A 22,464-nucleotide genomic window follows, 5' to 3' on the forward strand; every position below is an offset into this window, starting at 1 on the left:
GTGTGTGTCTTTCAATCTGAGATGGGTCTCGTGGAGGCAGCATGTACACAGGTCTTGCTTTCTTAGCAATTCAGCTACCCTCTGTCTTTTGGTTGGAGTATTTAAGCCATTTACATTTAACGTGATTATTGATGGATACATATGTAGTGCCATTTTATTGTTAGACTGTTTTCCTCAGTTTTTTACTTCCTCTTCCTCCTCCTCTTCTCCTTATTAATCTTCTCCTCTTCCTTCTTCTCCTCCTCCTTCTTCTTCTCTCCTCCTCCTTCTTCTCATTCTCCTCATCTTCCTCCTTCTTCTTCTCCTTCTTTTTCTCTTTGCCTCCTTCTTTTTCTTGTTCTTATTCTCTTCCTACTTCTTCTTCTTCCTCCTCTTCTTCTTCTCCTCCTCTTCCTCCTTCTTGCTCTTGTTCTCCTCCTCCTACTCCACTTCCTCCTCCTCCACCTCCTCCTCCTTTTTCTTCTTCTGCTTCTTTTTTCTTCAAAGCCCTGTAACATTTGTTGCAGTATTGGCCTTCCTGGATAAAGTATCCTTGGCTTTAGGTCCATGCTTTTCATCACCTTGAATATTTCACGCCACTCCTGTCTGGCCTGAAATGTTTCTGAAAAGTAATCAGAACTTCCGCCAAGATGGAGGCATAGGTGGAGACGCCGTGCTTTCTCACACAACCAAGTTTAGAGACAGCTAAATATTAGCAACAGAAAACACAGCCAGAACACAGAAAATTGAACTTTTTGGAAGTCTGTTAACAACAAATTCTTCAGCCTGACTGGTAAGAGGGGCAAAGCCAGCAGCTGGTGGAGCGGGGTAGCACAGGAAAACTCAGTCAGACAGACTCAGGTGCGCGGAATCCAGGTGTGTGGTTGGACCTAGCGAGAGACCCAGCAACCACGGGGAAACAGCGAGGGAGCAGGGCTGAGGATTGACCGTGGTTGTGCTTTCATGCGCAGATAGACAATCAAGGGAGTGGGTGATTAGATGAGACCCAGCAGGCCCCAGCGGTGAATGACAGCAGAGGGTGCAGCCATTTGCCTGCTCTGACCCCGCCTCCACATACAGCATCATAACCCAGCGACTCTGAGTGGCCCGGCCCTGCTAAATCACCTAAGGCTCTGCTCCTCACCCGGCGGGGCGAAACAGCAGAGGGGGTCGCCATTTCCCCGCTCTGACCATGCCCCCACATACAGCATCACAACCCAGTGACCTGGGAGTCCAAGGCTCCACTCCTCATCCTTAATGGGTGCAAACAGACCAAAAATGGCTCAAGAAGATCTCAAAGTCCCAGAACCTATAAATCTAAGCGATGAAGAAATAGCAAAACTCTCAGATGCACAGTTTAAAATACTGGTGATCAGGATCCTCACAGAACTAGTTGATTATAGTCACAAATTAGAGAAACATATGAAGGCGAAACTAATTGAAATGAAGGGAATTGCACAGGAAACCAATAGTGATGGAAAGGAAACTGGGACTCAAATCAAAGGAGTGGACCAGAAGAAAGCAAATAATGGCCAAACAGAAAAGAGTCAAGAAGAAAGAATTCAAAAAAATGAGGAGAATCTTAGGAACCTTCAGGACATCTTTAAACGCTCCAACATCCGAATTATAGGGGTACCAGAAGGGGGAAAGGAACAGCCATGAGTGGAAAACTTATTTGAACAAATAATAAAAGAGAATCTCCCCAATCTGGCAAAGAAAATAGACTTCCAGGAAATCCAGGAAGCTCAGAGAGTCCCAAAGAAATTGGACCCAAGAAGAAACACACCAAGGCACATCATCATTACATTAGCCAAGATTAAAATGAAGGAGAGAATCCTAGAAGCAGCAAGAGATAAGGGGACAGTCACCTACAAAGGAGTCCCCATCAGACTGTCAGCAGATTTCTCAAAAGAGACCTTACAGGCAAGAAGGGGCTGGAAAGAGGTACTCCAAGTCATGAAATCCAAAGACCTACAACCAAGATTGCTCTATCCAGCAAAACTTTCATTTAGAATGGAAGGACAGATAAAGTGCTTCTCAGATAAGATCAAATTCAAGGAGTTCATCATCGCCAAGCCCTTATTATATGAAATGTTAAAGGGACTTATCTAAGAAAAAGAAGTTAAAGAAACATGAACAGTGAAAGGACAGCAAACTCACAGTTATTAGCAACCACACCTAAAACAAAAGCAAACTAAAAGGACAGCTAGATCAGGAGTGGAAACATAGAAATGAAAATCTCAAGGAGGGTTAGCAACAGGGGAGTGGGAGGAGGAGAAGGGGGGAGAGGTACAGAAAATAAGTAGCATAGACAGTAGATAGAAAATAGATGTGTGGGGCAGGAATAGTATGGGAAATATAGAATCTAAAGAACTTGAGACACGTGGTCATAAACTAAAGGGGGAGCAATGGTGGGGACGGGGGTAGGGTGGAGGGGAATGAAGGGGGGAATAGAATAATTGTAATGGCATAATCAATAAAAAATAAGTTAAAAATTTTTTAAAAAAGTAATCAGATGATGGTGTAATTGGTGTTCCTTTGTAGGTAACTGCTTGCTTTTCTCTCATGGGTTTTAGAATTTTATCCTTATCTTTAAGCCTTGTCATTTTAATTATAGTGTGTCTCAGTGTAGACCTCTTTGGGTCCAACTTTTTGGGATTCTGAACTTTTTCCTTGACCAGATTAGGTAAGTTTTCAGTCATTATTTCTTCAGATAGGTTCTCAGTTCCTTGCTCACTCTCTTCTCCTTCTGGTATTTCCATGATGCAGATATTGTTATGCTTCATGTTGTCCAAGATGTTTCTTAAGCTCTCCTCATATTTTTAAATTCTTATTTCTGTTTGCTGCTGTGCTGATTTTTTTTCTACCTTGCCTTCCAAAACACCGATTTGATCCTCTATTTCATCTAACCTACAGTTCATTCCTTCCAGTGTATTATTTATCTCAGACATTGCATTCTTTATTTATGACTGATCCTTTTTTATAGTTTCTAAGTCTTTTTTCATGCTGTGGAGTATCCTTAAAAACTATCATTCTAACCTCTCTGATAAATTGGTTACTTTCATTTCATCTAGTTCTTCTGGAAAATTCTCTTGTTCTTTCACTTGGGGTCTATTTTTCTTCACATTTTGGCTGCTTCTTTGTATTTTCTTCCTTAGATGTTAAATTAATCAGCAGTTAATTTGATCATTCATTAATATAATCAGTCTGTAATCAGTAGCAGGACCACAGGGTCCACAGGGCTCCCCACCCTGTAAGCACTACAGGGTGGGGCAGAGTAATTCCTGTGGGTGGAGCTGTTGCTTCCACTTCCCCTCAAGCTTATGTCATTCAGAGAGGAGTGTTCTGCCTGAGACATATGGCTGCTGTAGTACTGGGGATGACTCAGCACACGGATCCTGATGGTTGTACTTCTAGTTCTCTCCCCAGAGCCACAAACCCCAGACCCTGCAGGAGTGTCTCTAGTCCACTCTGCCTTCCTTTTGCCAGCACCCAGAGTAAGTGGTTACAAATGAGATCTTCTGCTTTTGCCCTTCAAAAGGCTCTGTGTGACTCCAACCACCTCTTCCTGGCTGAAGAACCCTTGCTGCTTTTCACAGCTGGATGTTATCTGGGTTCCTTTCTGGTTCTGGTGCTGTAGGCTGGGAAGCTCAGCTTGAGGTTTAGATTCCACATTTCTGAGGGGGAATCCCCCAACTGCTGAAACATCCCTCTGGTCCTTTAGCTGCCACCTGTGGGAGTCCAGCCAGCCCTCTTATGTCTCCTCCACACTCCCTTTCAGTTGTATTTTGATGAAGTGTTTTCTTCTGTCTTTCTGTTTTTGTAAGACTTCTCTCTAGCTAGTGTTCAATTGGCTATTCAAGATGACTTCTCACCCTAACTGGTGTGACTCAGTGGATTGAGTGCTTGCCTGCAAACCAAAGGGTCACTGGTTTGATTCCCAGTTAGGGCAATTGCCTTGGTTGCAGGCTAGGTCCCTGGTGGGGGAGGTGGTGCGCAAAAGGCAACCACACATTGATGTTTATATTCTTCTTTTTGTCCTTTCCTTCTCTCTTTCTAAAAATAAATAAATGTAATCTTTTAAAAAGAAAATTTCTTTTAAAAAAGAAAAAAAGATAATTTCTCTACACTTTAGTTGTAAATCAAGATTGGTCCTGGGAGGAGGTTAGTGTAGCTTTCACTTACTCCTCTGCTGGATTTCTCCTTATTTTTTATTTACCTCAGAGATTGTGACATACTTCTTTGACTTTTTAGAGTTTTCCTTAAATGCTTTCACCACTTCCTAAACAGTGCAAGGACCTTTGAACATTTACTTTCCTTACCTTCTCTCTACCTTTGTCCTGTTGTTGTCATGTATTTTAATTGAACATATATTTTAATCTCCTCAAAAATACTATTTTAAAATCTATATTGATTTAGTTTTACCCTCATTTTTACTTTTCTGGTTTTCTTCATTCTCTTCTATACCTCCAGCTAAGATCAATTTTCATGTGATCTACTTTTCATATAAAAAGTAGAAGGAAGAACTTTTAGTTTTCAGTAAGGTAGTCTGCTGATAATGTTACCATAGACAGTCAATTGGGGATTCTCCCCCATTGGCCAAGATGGTGCAGTGGGGGGAGGTTCTTACACTGAGCATGCCAAATGCTAGAAAGATAATTAAATTTTAAAAAAGCCCTTGCCTCCCTGTCCATATAAGAACCTTGAGCAGGGAGGAGAGATGGTTTTTCATTGGAAGTCCACCATTCTCACAGGTCTTATGGCACCTGAATAAATCTCTTTACTTTTGCACCAGCGCCTGTCTCACAAGTTTGGCTTTTGTTGTGGTAGGCAGCCAATCCTGCATTTTGGTTATAATAAAACAGTCTCTCAGATGTTTAGATTTTTTTTTGTTGGTGGTGGTGAAAATGATTTTATTTTTGTTTCATTTTTAAATGCTATTTTCCCTAGATAGACAATTTCAGGTTGGTAGTTAATTATTATTTCAGTACTCAAAGATGTCAATGCATTTCTCTGAGATTTCATAATTACTGTTCAAAGTCATCTAAAAGTGATGTTTTTTCTTGAATATAAAGTGTTTTTTATTCTCTATTTCTAATTAAAAATATTTCTAAAACTTGATCCTTATCTTTGGTCTTTAGCCTTTTAATGGTGCACTTAGGTATGGTTTTCTTTGTATTTATGGTACTAGATTCTTGAATCTGTGACCTGATTGTCTTTCACCACTTTTGGAAAATTATAAGCCAGACTCTGCAGTATATTCTCTCTCTTTTTCTCCTTTTAGGACTTGAATTCCATTTATGCTAGACTTTTTCACCATGTTCTACATGCCTCTTATGCTGTTTTCTTTATTTTCTATATTTTTTCTTTCCAGATTTTTATTGGATATTACCAAGTGGCTTATTTTGAAACTTCCTAATCCCTCTTCTGTATCTAATCTGCCGTTGTATCTATATCTGTTGTTGTATCTAATCTGTTGTTCTTGGGGAAAAATGGGGAAGGTTGATCTGAAGCAAACTACTCAAGCACGGTTGGAGATACTTGTATATCCAAATCATTTAAAATTCTCTGGTCATTTTACTTTAATCTGACTACTTTTGTAAGTTCTCTCTTCTTTTTATCTTACTGTATCATAAGTTAAATTTTGTGTGTTGCACCTATTTTAGTCTTTGTTTTTGTATTTATTGTTTTTTTTTTTTAATCCCACTGCTTTCCTATGTTGGGTTAACTTACATTTCTTCCTCCTCTCACTTACTTTATCTTTCCTCTTTCTTGGGCTCCTAAATTGGTGCTTTATGCTCTTCTTTTTCTTGAACAAATACTTTACTCATTTCTTTGTCAAACTTCTTTGTAAAATTACTGTTTACTCAACATTTTACATGTTCTGTGGCAATAGACTTTTTGGTAAGTGTTCATCTGCCACTCCCCCACTGTTATTTTCATCTTTTCATTTATTGTGCTACCTTTGTTTAGATTCTTTTAAAAAAAGAATGCTTTAAAAAATTATGCTCTTATATAAAAAGATGAATGATCCCTGGAGGTCAGATTGAAAAGTGGCCAGTGCCATTTTACAGGCCAAAGGTGGTTGTGTGTACGAGAGTTCTTTTATTCTTTACTTCTCCTCAGTCAGATGAGATAAACATGGCCAGCCTGCTCACACCATCTTGCCTCACCTTCAGAATGTAAATGTGGCTTGTCTCACCTTCCTCATTTGGTCCTACCTTTGCTATTAGTTGAGACTTTGGACTTAAGCACTCAAGCTTGTATACTCTTCCAATTGTTTCAAAAAGAGATTTCTGGTTTTGTTGGTTAGGGTATGTCATTTACTTTGAGAAACTAGTTTTTCCTGGATTTGCCTGATGTTTCCCACTGTGGATATTCTCCTCAATATCATCCCAGTACCTACTTGACCTTCACGGCATTTGGGAGCCCTTCTTTATGTATTTTAGTTCAGGATTGTAGATGCCTCTCAATTTATTTCAAGAATGTTGTTCCTGTTTATTATTATTCTTCTCTTTTGGGGGTAACTTCTCAGAAAGGAGGGAAACTGCCATCTTTATGCTGCATTTTAAAGCCAGAAGGCTCAACCTCAAGGAGTCCTTTGCATATAATATTATTTTTAGTTTCAGTTCTGCATCACATATACTTTTTCAAGAGTCATATTAAGTGATGAACATGAAATTGAATTTAAGTTTAATTTCAATCTTGCCTGGTGCTACCAATGCAAATAACTCAGTTGAAGTGACAATCAAATCATCAAATTATCCCACATGGCTAACTTGCATATGTGCAGGCAATGACAAGCCCATCACAGTGTATTCCTCTGCCTGGAAGCAATAAAAATGTAAACATTTGGAAAAATGGTCTATGGCATTTTAGCTTGACCTAAGTCTACCTGGCTGGTAAGGAAGGTGAATTCGTTCCATGGTGCGGCATCAACTTCTGAAAGGCCAACATTTTAGAATAGGTTTAGGAATCAAATAGAAAAATAGTCCAAATAGGAGAGAAAATAGAGTTCTAGAGCATGTGACACTTCTTTTTCTACTAAATTGAATACCAATTCTTTAGGTTAGAATTGAAGTCTACCCCCAGTTTTCCAACAAATCCAGTCTTCTCAAGTCCACAGAACAATGCTTAAATGTAATGACCTGTCATTCAGAGCCCTCCACTCATGGAGACAAAACTCAGCTGAAGGCATTGGGTTAATTGACCAGTCAAATACCTTTTATTCTGTGATTTGATACCACTTCTCCCTACTTTTCCTACTGGTGTGTCACTGCTGTGTGATACCCATCAAGCATGCCTTGCACTTTCCCATATCTCATTCCTCTAACTATGTTACTAAAAATCCTGCTTGCCTTTCAAAGCCTTAGCAGAGGTGTCCAGTGTTTTGGCATCTCTGGTCCACACTGGAAGAAGAGTTGTCTTGGGCCACACGTTAAATATATTGCAACGTGTAATTACAGAAAAATCTCATAATGTTTAAATTTATGACTTTGTGTTGGGTCATATTCACAGCCATCCTGAGCCACATGTGGCCTGCAGGCTGCAGGTTGGACAACCCTGCCCTACAGCCTCTCCTGATTCCCCAACCAGATGTGAACTTGTTTTTTACCTCTTGGACTGCATTTTTCACACTCTTTTCCGTCCAGGTACCACTCTATAGGGAGGGAAGAACAATTACTCTGATACTTCATCCCTCTACTCCTGGAAAATTATCTCCAAAATCAGCCTTCAAACTTCCTCTCTTAGTTCCTTCTGTCCAACCTGAATTTCCCTACTCAGTTGAACTCTTCAACTTTGTTCCTTTACATTTTTTGTTTTGATCTGGAGCTTTCAGATTTTTGTCTCCAAGTGTGTTTTGACTTACGTAGCTCCTGGTGAAAAGACATAAATATAGATATTTTCCTTGATGCTACTGTATGGACAAGCCTGTCAACAAACTCCCAATTTCCAGAGATTTTTGCTCCAGTGACCATCACCACTGCCCAGCCACAATCTCCCAGCTGTCCATGGAACATCACTGGCCAGGATTTAGCTTACAAGATATGTCATCGACCTCATGGATGAAGAATATTTTCTTGGGTTTTAATACTCTGAGTGCTTGTCTCACACTCATGGCTCCTTGAAGATGGATACTGCAATGCCAAGCATAGTGCCTTTCATACAGAGGAGCTCAGAAGATTTTTAGACATGCTGTTTAAATATGGATACTTTCAGGTGACTTGGGTTCCTCCTAGTGTACCCCGGCATTGGCCACACCTGTGGGTGCTTCCCACTTGTATTTGGGCTCAGGTTCCCACTTTCTGAAAAAGCCAACAGCTTGACACTTCCAGGATGTCAGCTGGGGCTTCGGACATCTGAAGGCTTGACTGGGACTGGAGATTCACTTCCAAGACTGTTTACTCCTGTGGTTGTTGACAGAGGCTTCAGTTCCTCATCATGTGAGATTCTTCACATACTCTAATGAGTGCCCTCATGACATGGCAGTAACTTCTCTCAGAATAAGCAATCCCAGAGAAAGAAGGCAACAGTCACAGGTCTTCTATGACCAAGGTTTGGAAGTGATATACCATCATTTCTGCTACATTCTCTGGGTCCCACAGACCTGTCTTCATTCTATGTGGCAGAATGGAACCACTTAATACAAGGGTGTGAATACCAGAAATACCTATTCTTGGGAACTTCTGGAGATGGTATGTGTTGTCAGGGGTGGTGCCAAGAAAAATCTAACCTCTTTGGAACCAGTTTTCTATCATCTTTGCAGGATACTTTGCATAGAGCCCTCTTCTGCTGAGTCTTATGGTCTCACCTCTTTCCTCAAGTGCCTTAAATCATTTGAGATCCAATGTTTGGCTTCAGTAATGGTTCCCAGGCCTCACTTTTAACTTAGCATACTCCTATGTCAACCAACAACCACATTTTATTCTATTTGGTTTAGCTATTTTAAAAAGTCACTCTTTATCTTCAAAGTAACTTCTTGCTAGCTTGTGAGCAAAACTTGTTCACAGCTGAAGGCAGATTTTACACAGTAATTTAGGCAAGTTTGGAGAAGAAATACTGTTCATTCCTGTGAGTGTTATAAATATTTCAAATTCATTCAGTCTTCCAACAATTACTTGAGTCTTTACTACATGCCATAAATCAAGTATTCTGCCTTCCCTAAAGAATTAACCACTGGCTTGAAAACTTTAAATATGTGACATCTTCAGGTAGGTGTTTTAGTTTAACACACACACACACACACACACAAACTATATATATTATATATATAACTATATAACTATATGTAGTTTTATATATATATAATTGATTATGGTATTATAGTTGTCCCATCCCTCCCTTTATTTACCTTATTTACTGCACCCACTCCCACCCTTATTTTCCCCACCCCCTTAGTTCATGTCCATGGGTTGTACAGATAAATTCTTTGGCCTCTCCATTTCCTATACTATTCTTCACCTCCCCCTGTCTATTTTGTACCTATTATTTATGCTTCTTATTCCCTGTACCTTTTTCCCATTCTCCCCCTCCCACCTCCCCCCTGATAACTCTTCATGTGATCTCCATTTCTGTGGTTCTGTTCCTCTTCTAGTTGTTTGCATAGTTAATTTTTTTAAAGGTTCAGTTGTCGATAGTTATGTTTGTTGTCATTTTACAGTTTATAGTTTTTGATCATCTTTTCTTCCTTCCATAAATCCCTTTAACATTTCATATAAATAAGGGCTTGGTGATGATAAACTCCTTTAATTTGACCTTATCTGGGAAGCACTTTATCTGTCCTTCCATTCTGAATGATAGCTTTGCTGGAGAAAGTACTTTTGGATATAGATCCTTGCCTTTCATGACTTTGAATACTTCTTTCCAGCCCCTATTTGCCTGCAAATTTCCTTTTGAGAAATCAGCTGATAGTCTCTATTTTAGGTTTTTAATTTTTTTAATTGTATTGTTGTTCAAGTACGGTCATCTGCATTCCCCTATCCCCCACTCCCTCCTACCCCAGCCATTCCCACCTCCCTCCCCTAATTCCACCACCCCCCTTGGTTTTGTATATGTGTTCTTTATAGTTGTTCCTGGAAACCCTTCTCTCCTTCCCCCCTGTTAGAAATCAGCTGATAGTCCTATGGGAACTCCTTTGTAGGTAACTGTCTCCTTTTCTCTTGCTGCTTTTAAGTCTTTCCTTACCTTTAATCTTTGGTAATGTAATTATGATGTGCCTTGGTATGTGCTTCCTTGGGTCCAACTTCTTTGACATTCTCTGGGCTTCATGAACTTCCTAGAAGTTTATTTCCTTTGCCAGATTGGGGAAGTTGTCTTTCATTATTTGTTCAAATAAGTTTTCAATTTCTTGCTCTTCCTCTTCTCCTTCTGGCACTCCTATGATTCAGATGTTGGAGCACTTCAAGTTGTCCTGGAGGTTCCTAAGCCGTTCCTCATTTTTTTGAATTCTTGTTTCTTCATCCTGTTCTGGTTGAATGTTTATTTCTTCCTTCTGTTCCAAACTGTTGATTTGAGTCTAGTTTCCCTCCCATCACTGCTGGTTCCCTGTGCATTTTCCTTTAATTCACTTTGCATAGCCTTCACTTTTTCCTCTATTTTGTGACCAAACTCAACCATTTCTGTGAGCATCCTGATTACTAGTGTTTTTGAACTCTGCATCTGATAGATTGGCTATCTCTTCATTGCTTAGTCATATTTTTCTGGAGTTTTTATTTGTTCTGTCATTTGGGCCATATTTTTGTCTCTGTGTGCCAATTACATATTAAGGGGTGGAGCCTTAGGCATTTGCCATGGCAGAGCAACACATGTTACTGTGTTGTGGCACTGTCTGTGGGGAAGGGGTCCAAAAGGGAGCAATGCCAGTTACTAGGGTCTCAGCTCACTTTCAGTAACTTCCTCCATTATCCATAAGCAAATTGGGCTCTTCTGGTGCTGATTCCCAGGTGGGTGGGTTTGTGTATGTTCTAGGACCCTGTAGGTCTCTCCAATGAACTCTCCTGTGAGGCTGGGGGTTTCCCCTTCTGCTGCAACCTGCACAGGTTTTATAGTCAGAGGTTTTTGAGACTTTATTTCTCTTCACTGGAACCCTGGGTGGCATGGTCTGTCTTGCTCCCCAGTTGTTCCTCCTGGTTTATCTGCATGAAAATATGGAACTTCCCTGTCTACCAGCCACCATTTTGCCTGGTCCTCTAGCCTCTGCCTTGCCAAGGGTCCTCTCCACCCTGGCTGCCATCTCCACCCCTCCTTCTGGTTTGGATAAATGTTTCTTTTTTAACTCCTCTGTTGTGGGAATTCCATGTACTTCAATTTTCTGTGAGTTCTGGTTGTTTTTTGTTTCTAAATTTGTTGTTGCTCTTCTTTTGGTTGTGTGAGGGGGCACAGTGTATCTACCTATGCCTCCATCTTGGCCAGAAGTCAGTTTAAAACACTTTTGTCTTAGTTTGTTTCTTTCCTTCCAGTCTGAACTTTTCTCTCTCTTAAAAAAGTTAACAATAATATAAAAAGTCAATCTAAGTTAGAAATGAAAGTTCCTCTTCCAAACTCATTATTGAGAAAAATATTATCAACAAGAAGTCTTAGACTAATGAAGGAAATTGTTTCCTAGGATGGAAAACTTATTCATGTCATAGACATGGCCTTCTGCCTTTGGAGAGACCAACAACACAAGTTTGTTTTGTTTTTGAAGAGGAACGTAAGATGAATTTTTAAAATATTATGTTTGGCAAAAGAAGCCAGACACAAAAGAGTACGTTTTTATGAAATTCAAAAAGTCTCCAAATAATCCACAGTGACAAAAAGTAGATCAGTGGTGACCTGGGGAAGAGGTGAGGGGGAAAAATTGACTACAGAGAGCCTAGAGGATATAGGTGGGGAGAATGGGAATGTTCTATATCTTGACTGTGACAGCAGTTATGCCAATATATACATTTGCCAAGACTCACCAAACTATATATTTATTGATATGTAAATTATAAAGTTAATGTTTAATATTTCTAAGAAAGGACCTTTTAAACCAACAGACATTCTAGATTCTTTAGCAGTTGCTTAAGCACTTCAAAAAGTTCTTGCATATAAACATGGACTAGGGGGTAGTAATGAGGGAAAATGGAGACAATTGTACTTGAACAACAATAAAAGCCAAACAAACATGGGCTTGATCTTTGTAGGCCCATGATGGAAATAAACAGAACCTCCTGAATTGATCAGAACTTCCTTCAGAATTATTGAACTCTTTAAAAGAAAAATAAATATCTACTTGAAAATATATTCTGAGACTCAAATAGTAGTATTCAAAATTCAATCAAGAAATATGAATCCCAAGACAAAGAAGTACCTAAGTATGATATCATCAAGTTATAAATGACCATTTTCTCACCACCATCTTGAAGTAAAAGTTTAACAAAATGAACCTACATGAAAATGATCCTGTAAAATACCTACCAATCAAGCATGGGACAGTATTTCATTGAAATATCCATAGATCATTTCTTTTAGGTATAGATAAATATCTTGCAGGTTATCACACAAGGCACATTTTAATATTCATATTGAAGAGAAATGTTGTAATATTTTTTGTGACAAAAGGCAATCTGATTGATAAAATATATAAAAGATTACATTCAAGGCACAAAAATCAATTTTAAGTGGGGGATGAAAGATAAAAAAATTATTTTGTTTCTAAAACCCGTGTCCTCTCTTGGTCAGTTTTACTTCTTATACCTCTTCTACCCAGGTATCCTGGGAACCATCTATGCTATTGTCAAAGCTTTGTTGCTGATACTGGTTTACAAAATCAAGAGTAGCTCTGTCTATATATAAAATGTGCTTCTATAATATTGACTTTAATATTAGTATGTAAATTTAATCTGGAGTGAGGATATGAATGGAAAAGAATTCTCAAGAGGATACACATGCACACACACACACATTTTTGTTTCTGCCTTTTCTTTAAAGAGCTTTTTTGAGGTATAACTTATGTACCATAAGATTTTCCTGTTTAAGTGTATAATTCAATACATTTTAGTAAATGTGCAGAGTTCCGCAATCAGTATCACAATACAGTTTCAGAACATTTCCATCACCCCAGTAAAATCCCTCATAGCCATTTGTGGTCAGTCTCCACTGAAGCTTGTATTTTATGGTAACTTTTAGGAAAGGGGGTAAGCCAGTACCTTAAATGGCTGAGCTCATTTGTCAGAAAGACTCAAGCCCTGTGGGTTTGCTGTGGCACAATCCCTGAGGGCCTCCCACAAAGGTAGGCTCTTCATTTGTACTTCAATTCTTTTGCAAACACAGGCATGTTCTCTATCCTCCTCCACAGAACCCGCATGCAGAGGCATAGGAAAACCTATGGTTGTCCTTCAGGTACATACTGCTGCCCTCTGTGCCCCAAGTCACTGGGCCACAGAGTCCCCTTACTGCAGCTGCCCCTGCCCAGCCCACCTGCTTTCCTCTGTGCCTAGGCTGTTGCTAGACAGGGCTCAAGTGCATTGCCATTTGATGCTGTTGCTGGAAGCAATGACAAGAACAGACTGAACATCCCCAGAGCAACACAAATAAGTGGAGAGAACACAGGGAGGATCATGGTGGACTTGGAACAAAAATTAGCCCCATTTTGGACAGCAGTTATGTTTACTCTGAAAAGGCTGGCACATACCCAGAAATATGTGTTAACTATGTAACCTTAATCTGGGGAAATCAAGGGAGAAAAGTTGACAGGAAAGTGGATGACAACCTGAGCCTCTCCTCCATGTTCCCATAGAAGGTCAAAGTCAAGAGGGGAGGAGCTCAGGATTTTTATTTTATCTGCTTCCTTAGGATTCTGATGAGATTTAGCAATAAACAAAGTAAATGTGATTTATTTATACATAGGCTATCCCAAATCTAAAAGTACGTGTTACAGCTTCTTCTCAGGAAAGGGTAAGCTGAGATACTCTGTAAGGGAGTCTGTAGCTGGTGTGCATAGTTCTGAGCTCTGGAGCAGCCCATAGGACTGGAGTGTGTTTAACAGCAGTGTCACAGGTTGGTTCTCCCTGGGGTGCTACTTTTTAGCATTTCAAATGTTTGTAACAGTTTAGAGTGTCCAGACTGCATTAAAGTGTGTCACCAAGTTGCCTAAGGGCCCCTTAGCTCAGCAAGGGGCTTACATACACTGTGTGTTGGGTCACTGCTGTCAAGGCTGGCTACATCACTGGCAGGGCCTGTGTGAGATGAAAATATGGACCCCCTTATTTATGAGGAGGAAAACAGCTTTTTCCTTCCATATATCTTCTTGACTTGAAAAGCTGGTGTTTTTTTAAAATGTTATTTAATGTTGTGCTTCTTCATGCATAGAAATTCTCATGGGTAAAGTGCAGACCCTTATAGATGCCCAGGGTCCCAACTCACAATTCTTCCTCTTTCCAGGACAGCTCTGCCCTTGCCCCTTAGGTCCTTTGACAATTTTTGGCATGCTGGCCTGGGTGTGACTTCATTTCTACCAGCCAGTACCTCATGTATTAGTTTCCCAAGGGTTGTTGTAAGGTGGGCAGCTTGAAGCAAAAGAAATGTATTGTCTCAGAACTGAAGAGTTTAGAAGTCTGAAATTATATATATATATATATATATATATATATATATATATATATATATATAAAATAAAGCTAGAAAGGCATGGAACAGTTTTTTCCTTAGGGCCTCCAAAAGAAACCAATCCTGATGACACTTTAATTTTAGACTTCTAATTTCCAAATATTGAACCATCCTTGCATCCGTGGGATGAATCACGCTTGGTCATGGTGTATGATCTTTTTAATGTATTGTTGGATGTGATTCACCAATATCTTGTTCAGGATTTTAGTGTCTATGTTCATCAGGATATTGGCCTGAAGTTTTCTTTCTTTGTTGTGTCTTTATCTGGTTTTGGAATTAGGATGATGCTGGCTTCATAAAAAGAGTTTGGGAGTCTTCCATCATTTTGGGTTTTTATATATTAAATATATATAATTTATTATCATATTTATTATCATAATTTATTTTCATATAATTATTTAATTACAAATTATTTAATTTATATATAATTTATTTAATTATTGTTCAAGTACAGTTTTCTGTCTTATACTCCCATCCCAGCCCACCCCCCCAGTGCTTTCCTCCTCCCTCCCACTCTCCCCCCGCCTTAGTTTTTGTCCATGTGTCCTTTATACTTGTTCCTGTGAATCCTTCCCCTTTTCCCCTGAAATTCTTTCCCCTCTCCTCTCTGGTCCCTGTCAACCTGTTCTGTATTTCAGTGTCTTTGGTTATATTTTGCTTGCTTGTTTGTTTTGTTGTTTAGCTTCCTGTTAAAGGTGAGATCATATGGTCTTTGTCTTTCACCACCTGGCTTATTTCACTCAGCATAATGCTTTCTAGTTCCATCCATGCTGTTGCAAAGGGTACGAGCTCCTTCTTTCTTTCTGCTGCATAGAATTCCATTGTGTAAATGTACCATAGTTTTTTGATCCATTCATTTACTGCTGGGCATCTAGGTTGCTTCCAACTCTTGGCTATTGTAAATTGTGCTGCTATGAACATTGGTGTGCATAGGTTCTTTTGGTTGGTATTTCAGGGTTCTTAGGATATACTACTAACAGTGGAATTGCTGGGTCAAAAGGCATGTTCATTTTTAGTTTTCTTAGAAAATTCCATACTGTTTTTAATTGTGGTTGTACCAGTGTGCAATCCCACCAACAATGAACTAGGGTCCCCTGTTCCCCACAACCTCTCCAACATTTGTTGTTTGTTGCTTTGTTTATGATGGCCATTCTGGCCATTTGTGTAAAGTGGTATCTCATTGTGGTTTTAATTTGCATCTCTCTGATAGCTAGTGATGTTGAGCATCTTTTTATGTGTCTCTGGATCCTCTGCATGTCCTCCTTGGAGAAGTATCTGTTCAAGTCCTTTTCCCATTTTTTAATTGGGTTGCTTGTCTTCTTATAGTGGAGTCATGTAAGTTTTTTGTATATTTTGGAGATTAAACCTTTGTCTGAGATATCATTGGCAGATATGTTTTCCCAAACAGTTGGTTCTCTTTTTATCTTAATATTGTTTGCTTTAGCCCTGCAGAAGCTTTTATCTTTGATGAGATCCCATTTGTTTATTCTTTCCTTTATGTCCCTTGCTCTAGGGGACATATCTATCCTTCACAGACTATTCCAAAAAATCCAAAATGATGGAAGACTCCCAAACTCTTTTTTATGAAGCCAGCATCATCCTAATTCTAAAACCAGATAAAGACACAACAAAGAAAGAAAACTTCAGGCCAATATCACTGATGAACATAGACACTAAAATCCTGAACAAGATATTGGCGAATCACATCCAACAATACATTAAAAAGATCATACACCATGACCAAGCGTGATTCATCCCACGGATGCAAGGATGGTTCAATATTTGGAAATTAGAAGTCTAAAATTAAAGTGTCATCAGGATTGGTTTCTTTTGGAGGCCCTAAGGAAAAAACTGTTCCATGCCTTTTCTAGCTTTTGGTGGGCTTCTGGCTCACCCCTTAGTCCAGTATGACCTCATTTTAATTGATTATATCTGCAAAGACTCTATTTCAAAATAAGGCTGTGAAGTCCCAGTGGACATGAATTTTGGGAGGCATAATCTGTAACCCAGTATACCTGAGCTAAAGAAGAACACAGAATGCCTAGGAACTTACATCCCTCCAACTTTTAGCAGGGAAGGGGGAATAAATACTCCACCACTTGGCTATACAATTTATAGGGACTAGAACTAAATAAGAAATTGTTTGAAAGTTATTAAGAAGTTCAAGATGATAAAAGCAGAGCATTAAATGAGGTATGGGACCCTTCTGAATGTGGAACCCTATATGACTGTGGATTCCATGAAGCTGGCCCTGCCATTGTCTCTGATCAGGAAAACTCAGAGGGGACACATGCACTGTCCCCATTGCTCCTTGAGGGCTCAAGACAGAGCTACCCTCTGTGATAATGCTCCCTTGTTTGGCCTTCCTCACTTCCCAGTCCCACTTCCTTACACTCCTATAGTTCACTGCCTCATAAATCTCTTTCATCCAAATCCTCACCTCAGGTCTACTTCTTGGAACTGAATGTCAGACAGGCAGGGGAACTTCTGCCTTAATTGAATAAGCATTGAAAAGTTCATTGCTGAGGCAACATGGTCTTACGTGGCACAGCTAACTTCTCTATATCTTTTCTTTTTCTAAGAAAAACTTCCAACATAAATCTTAAATTTGTACCAGAGGACTTCTTGGAAGATAGAGTAGATGTTTACCTGTTCCTCCACTAAACATCATTGACATTATATAAAAAACAAGGAGATTCTGAAAGGTAGAGAGGAGAAGGCAAGCTAGCTTGGGCTTTAGGATCCAAGGAATGACCTGGTGGTCAGTTCCATGGATTTTTTATTTTTTATTTTTTGCCTCATATAGTCCAGATTCAGAATGAAAGAAACTGGAAACTTGGAAATGGCAATGGGGTAGACAAAAAAAAAAAAGCCTCAACAAAGCCTACTTTTTTCTAGTGAAAAGACCAGGAAAGAATAGCCTAGAAGGCAGGAAACTTTCAGACAATAACTGCTCTTCTCCTGCTAAATACCACCAAAAACCCTGTGGCCCCACTCCCACCTATCCCAGTAAAGATTGAGTAAGAAACCTAGACTTTCACTCTTACCAGTTGGAAAGAAGTGTTCCATCTCCCCTCTCCCCCATTGCTGGACCAGGTGGTATTACAGAAGCCTAGTGGGCAGTAATGATATTCACTATTTTCCAGCCATAAAAAGGCCACTCCCAGATGTTGTTGGTGGAGGCCATGTGGGGAGTTGTAAATGATAACCTAACCATGAAGGTATGGGATAGTGGAGAGAAATGAATTTCCACTGTCACCTAGGAGTAATGAGGAACCTCATTACCCTTGAGTGTCAAAGGAGGCCAAGTGGGGAATCAGGACACTACCCTCATCTGACAATAACAAGGTGGCAACTTCACCTCTGCTGGAGTAGTGTCAAAAAAAGTAGTGTTCTGGCACAGAGCAGAAGGTTTAATAAAATCCAGAGCTTCATTAACCTAATACCCCAAGTATCTAGAATTCAGTAAAAAAAACCCAATCATATAAAAAATCAGAATTATCTCAAATTGCATGAAAAAAGACAATAGATGCCAACACTAAGTTGACAGAGATGTTGGAGTTGTCTGATAAAGATTTTTAAGCAGCCATGATGAAAAAATACTTCCACGCTGAGGAAAATGCAAAAGTTGGAATTACCAGCAAAGAAATAGTTTCAGCAAACAAATAGAAGATTAAAAAATAAGCAAATGGAAAATTTACAACGGAAAAGTACAGTAACCAAAGCTGTAATAGTAGGTTTAATGTCAAAATGGATGAAATGGAGGAAAGAATATGGAAATGAACAATAGAAATGACTTTGTTTTAGCAACAGACAACAAATTGAAAAAAATCAAGAGCCTCTAGAATCTGTGGGACTCTAACAAACAATTTAGTAGTTATCTCACTGGATTCCTAGAATGAGAGGAGAAAGAGAGAAGACTAACAAAGTACTGAAAGAAATAATGGCTGAAAACTTCCCCATTTTGGCAAGAGATGTAAGCCTACAGATTAAAGAAGCTGAGCAAAGCCCAAATAGAATCAATGTAAACACACACATACACACACAGTCCACACCAAGATGAATTTGGGCCAAAGTTTGAAAACTACAGAGAAAGTAAAAAAAATTTGAAAGCAGTCAGAAAGAAACATAATATCTAGGGGAAAACAATTTGAATAATAATAGATTTCTTATCAGAAACCATAGAAACCAAAGGAAGTGGCACAATATTTTTCAAGTACCAAAAGAAAAGAACTGTTAACCTAGATTCCTATATCCAGTGAAAATATTCTTTAAAAATGAGGAAGAAATCAGTAAATTTTCAGATAAGAAAAACTGAAGAATTTGTTGCCAGCATTCTAACCAAAATAAAGAATAAAGTTCTCTACAAAGAAAGAAACAATAAAAGAAGGAATCTTGAGAAAAACAGGAAAGAAAAAAGATAGCAAAAATACAGTATTTCTTCCTTCTGCTCTTGATTTTCCTAAATCATGTTTAATGATAAAAGCAAAAATTATAACACTTCTGATGAAGTTCTAAATGTATATAGAGGAAATATATAAGAAAATTGTATTATTAGTGGGAAACTGTAAAGGACCATGAAGGGAAATAATTTTTTAATTAATTATTTATTTATTTATTCTCATTTTTTTATTTAGTTATTTTTTAAGTACAGTTTTTTGTCTATTTCTCCCATCCAAGCTCCCCACCTCCCCCCCCACCCTCCAGCCCTCATCCCTGCATCTCTCACATTTGTTTCCCCAAATCTCTCCCCCCTCCCCCCTTAAATTTCCTTCCCTCTCCCCTCTGGTCACTGTCCCCTTGTTCTCTATTTCAGTGTCTTTATTTTTATTCTGCTTGCTTGTTTATTTTGTTGTTTAGCTTCCTGTTAAAGGTGAGATCATATGGTATTTGTCTTTCAACACCTGGCCTATTTCACTCAGCATAATGCTTTCCAGTTCCATCCATGTTGTTGCAAAGGGTCGGAGCTCCTTCTTTCTCTCTGCTACATAGAATTCCATTGTGTATATGTACCACAATTTTTTGATCCATTCATTTACTGATGGGCACCTAGGTTCCTTCCAGCTCTTGGCTATTGTAAATTGTGCTGCTATGAACATTGTGGTGCATAGGTTCTTTGAAATTGATGTTTTAGGATTCTTGGGATATAATCCTAGCAGTGGAATTGCTGGGTCAAAAGGCAGGTCGATTTTTAGTTTTCTGAGAACATTCCATACTGTTTTCCATAATGGTTGTACCAGTCTACAATCCCACCAACAGTGAACTAAGGACCCCTTTTCCCCACAACCTCTCCAACATTTGTCGTTTGTTGCTTTATTTATGATAGCCATCCTGACTGGTGTAAAGTGGTATCTCATTGTGGTTTTAATTTGCATCTCTCTGATAGCTAACGATATTGAGCATCTCTTCATGTGTCTCTGGATGTTCTGTATGTCCTCCTTGGAGAAGTGTTTGTTCAAGTCCTTTTCCCATTTTTTAATTGGGTTGGTTGTCTTCTTAGAGTGGAGTCATGTAAGAAAGTTCTTTGTATATTTTGGAGATTAAACCTTTCTCTGAGGTATCATTGGCAAATATATTTTCCCATACAGTTGGTTGTCTTGCTAATTTAATACTGTTTTCCTTAGCCACGCAGAAGCTTCTTATTTTGATGAGATCCCATTTGTTTATTCTTTCCTTTATACTCCTTGCTCTAGGGGACATATCAGTAAAAATGTTGCTGCGTGAAATATCTGAGATTTTCTTGCCGATGTTTTCCTCTAGAACTTTAATAGTGTCACGGCTTATATTTAAGTCTTTTATCCACTTTGAATTTGTTTTGGTGTATGGTGTAAGTTGGTGCTCAAGTTTCATTTTTTTGCACATAGCTGTCCAGTTCTCCCAACACCATTTGTTGAAGAGGCTATCTTTACTCCATTTTATGTTATTGCCCCCTTTGTCAAATATTAATTGACTGTAGAGAGTTGGGTTGATTTCTGGGCTCTCTGTTCTGTTCCATTGGTCTATGTGTCTGTTTTTATGCCAGTACCAGGCTGTTTTGATTACAGTGGCCTTGTAATACAGTTTGATATCAGGTATTGTGATCCCTCCTACTTTGTTCTTTTTTTCTCAGAAGTGCAGCTGCTATTCGGGCTCGTTTATGGTTCCATATAAATTTTTGAAGTGTTTGTTCTATGTCTGTGAAATATGCCATTGGTACTTTAATAGGTATTGCATTGAATCTGTATATTGCTTTGGGTAGTATGGACATTTTGATGATGTTAATTCTTCTGATCCATGAACAAGATATATGTTTCCATTTGTTTGTGTCTTCCTTGATTTCTTTCTTCAGTGCTGTGTAGTTTTCTGCATACAGGTCTTTTACCTCTTTGGTTAGGTTTATTCCCAGATATTTTATTTTTCTTTTGGCTAAATCGAATGGGATTTTTTCTTGATTTATGCTTCTGCTGATTCATTGTTAGTATACAAAAATGCCTTTGATTTCTGGATATTGACTTTGTATCCTGCTGTTTTGCCAAATTCATTAATTAGTTTGAGCAGTTTTGGGGTAGAGTCTATAGGATTTTCCATGTACACTATGATGTCATCTGCAAACAGTGACAGTTTTGTTTCCTCCTTTCCTATTTGGATGCCTTTTATTTCCTTTTCCTGCCTGATCGCTGTGGCCAAAACTTCTAATACTATATTGAATAGAAGTGGTGAAAGTGCACATCCTTGTCTTGTTCCTGATCTTAGTGGAAAAGCTTTTAATTTTTGCCCATTGAGTATGATGCTGGCTGTAGGTCTCTCATATATGGTCTTTATTATATTGAGGAATGCTCCCTCTATTCCCACTTTGCTGAGTGTTTTTTATCATAAATGGGTGTTGTACCTTATAAAAAGCTTTTTCCGCATCTATTGATATGATCATGTGGTTTTTGTCTTTGCTTTTGTTTATGTGATGTATTACATTTACTGATTTGCGAATGTTGAACCATCCTTGCATCCCTGGGATGCATCCCACTTGGTCATGATGTATGATCTTTTTGATATATTGTTGGATGTGATTTGCCAATATTTTGTTGAGGATTTTAGCATCTATGTTCATCAGCGATATTGGCCTGAAGTTTTCTTTCTTTGTTGTGTCTCTATCTGGTTTTGGAATTAGGATGATGCTGGCTTCATAAAAAGAATCTGGGAGTTTTCCATCCTTCTGGATTTTTTGGAATAGTCTGTGAAGAATAGGGGTTAGCTCTTCCTTAAATGCTTTGTAGAATTCTCCTGTGAAACCATCTGGTCCAGGGCTTTTGTGTGATGGGAGTTTTTTGATTACTGCTTCAATTTCTTTTGCTGTTATTGGTGTGTTCAGATTTTCTGTTTCTTTTTCATCAAGTTTTGGAAGATTATATTTTTCTAGAAATGTGTCCAGGGAAATAAATTTTTATGCTTCACTCAGCTGGTAAAATGAAGACAAGGCACTGTAATAATTTAAGTATATATAATATAATACATAGAGTAACCACTAAAAATACTATAAAAAGAAATGCACTAAAAAATCACTATAGGAAATAAAAAAAGAATTCCAATAAATATACAATTAACCCAAAGGAAGTCAGAAGAAAAGACTGCAGAACAATGAAAATCAAAGAAGGAAAAAACAGAATGTAAATGGCAGACTTAAGCCCTAAGATATGCTTTACTAAGAGTAATCAAAAGAAACCTGGATGAATTATTTTGCTAGGGCTTTTGTAACAAAATACAATAAGGTAGGTGGCTTAAGCAACAGTAATTATTGTTCTACAGTTCTGGAGCCCAGAAGTCCAAGATTAAGGTATCAGTAAGATCAAAGGATTTTATCCCAGGACTCTCTCCTAGCTT

This window comes from Artibeus jamaicensis, unplaced genomic scaffold, assembly GCF_021234435.1.
Source record: "Artibeus jamaicensis isolate MK-2021 breed Jamaican fruit bat unplaced genomic scaffold, CSHL_Jam_final contig_384, whole genome shotgun sequence".
In the NCBI taxonomy this organism is placed as follows: Eukaryota; Metazoa; Chordata; class Mammalia; order Chiroptera; family Phyllostomidae; genus Artibeus; species Artibeus jamaicensis.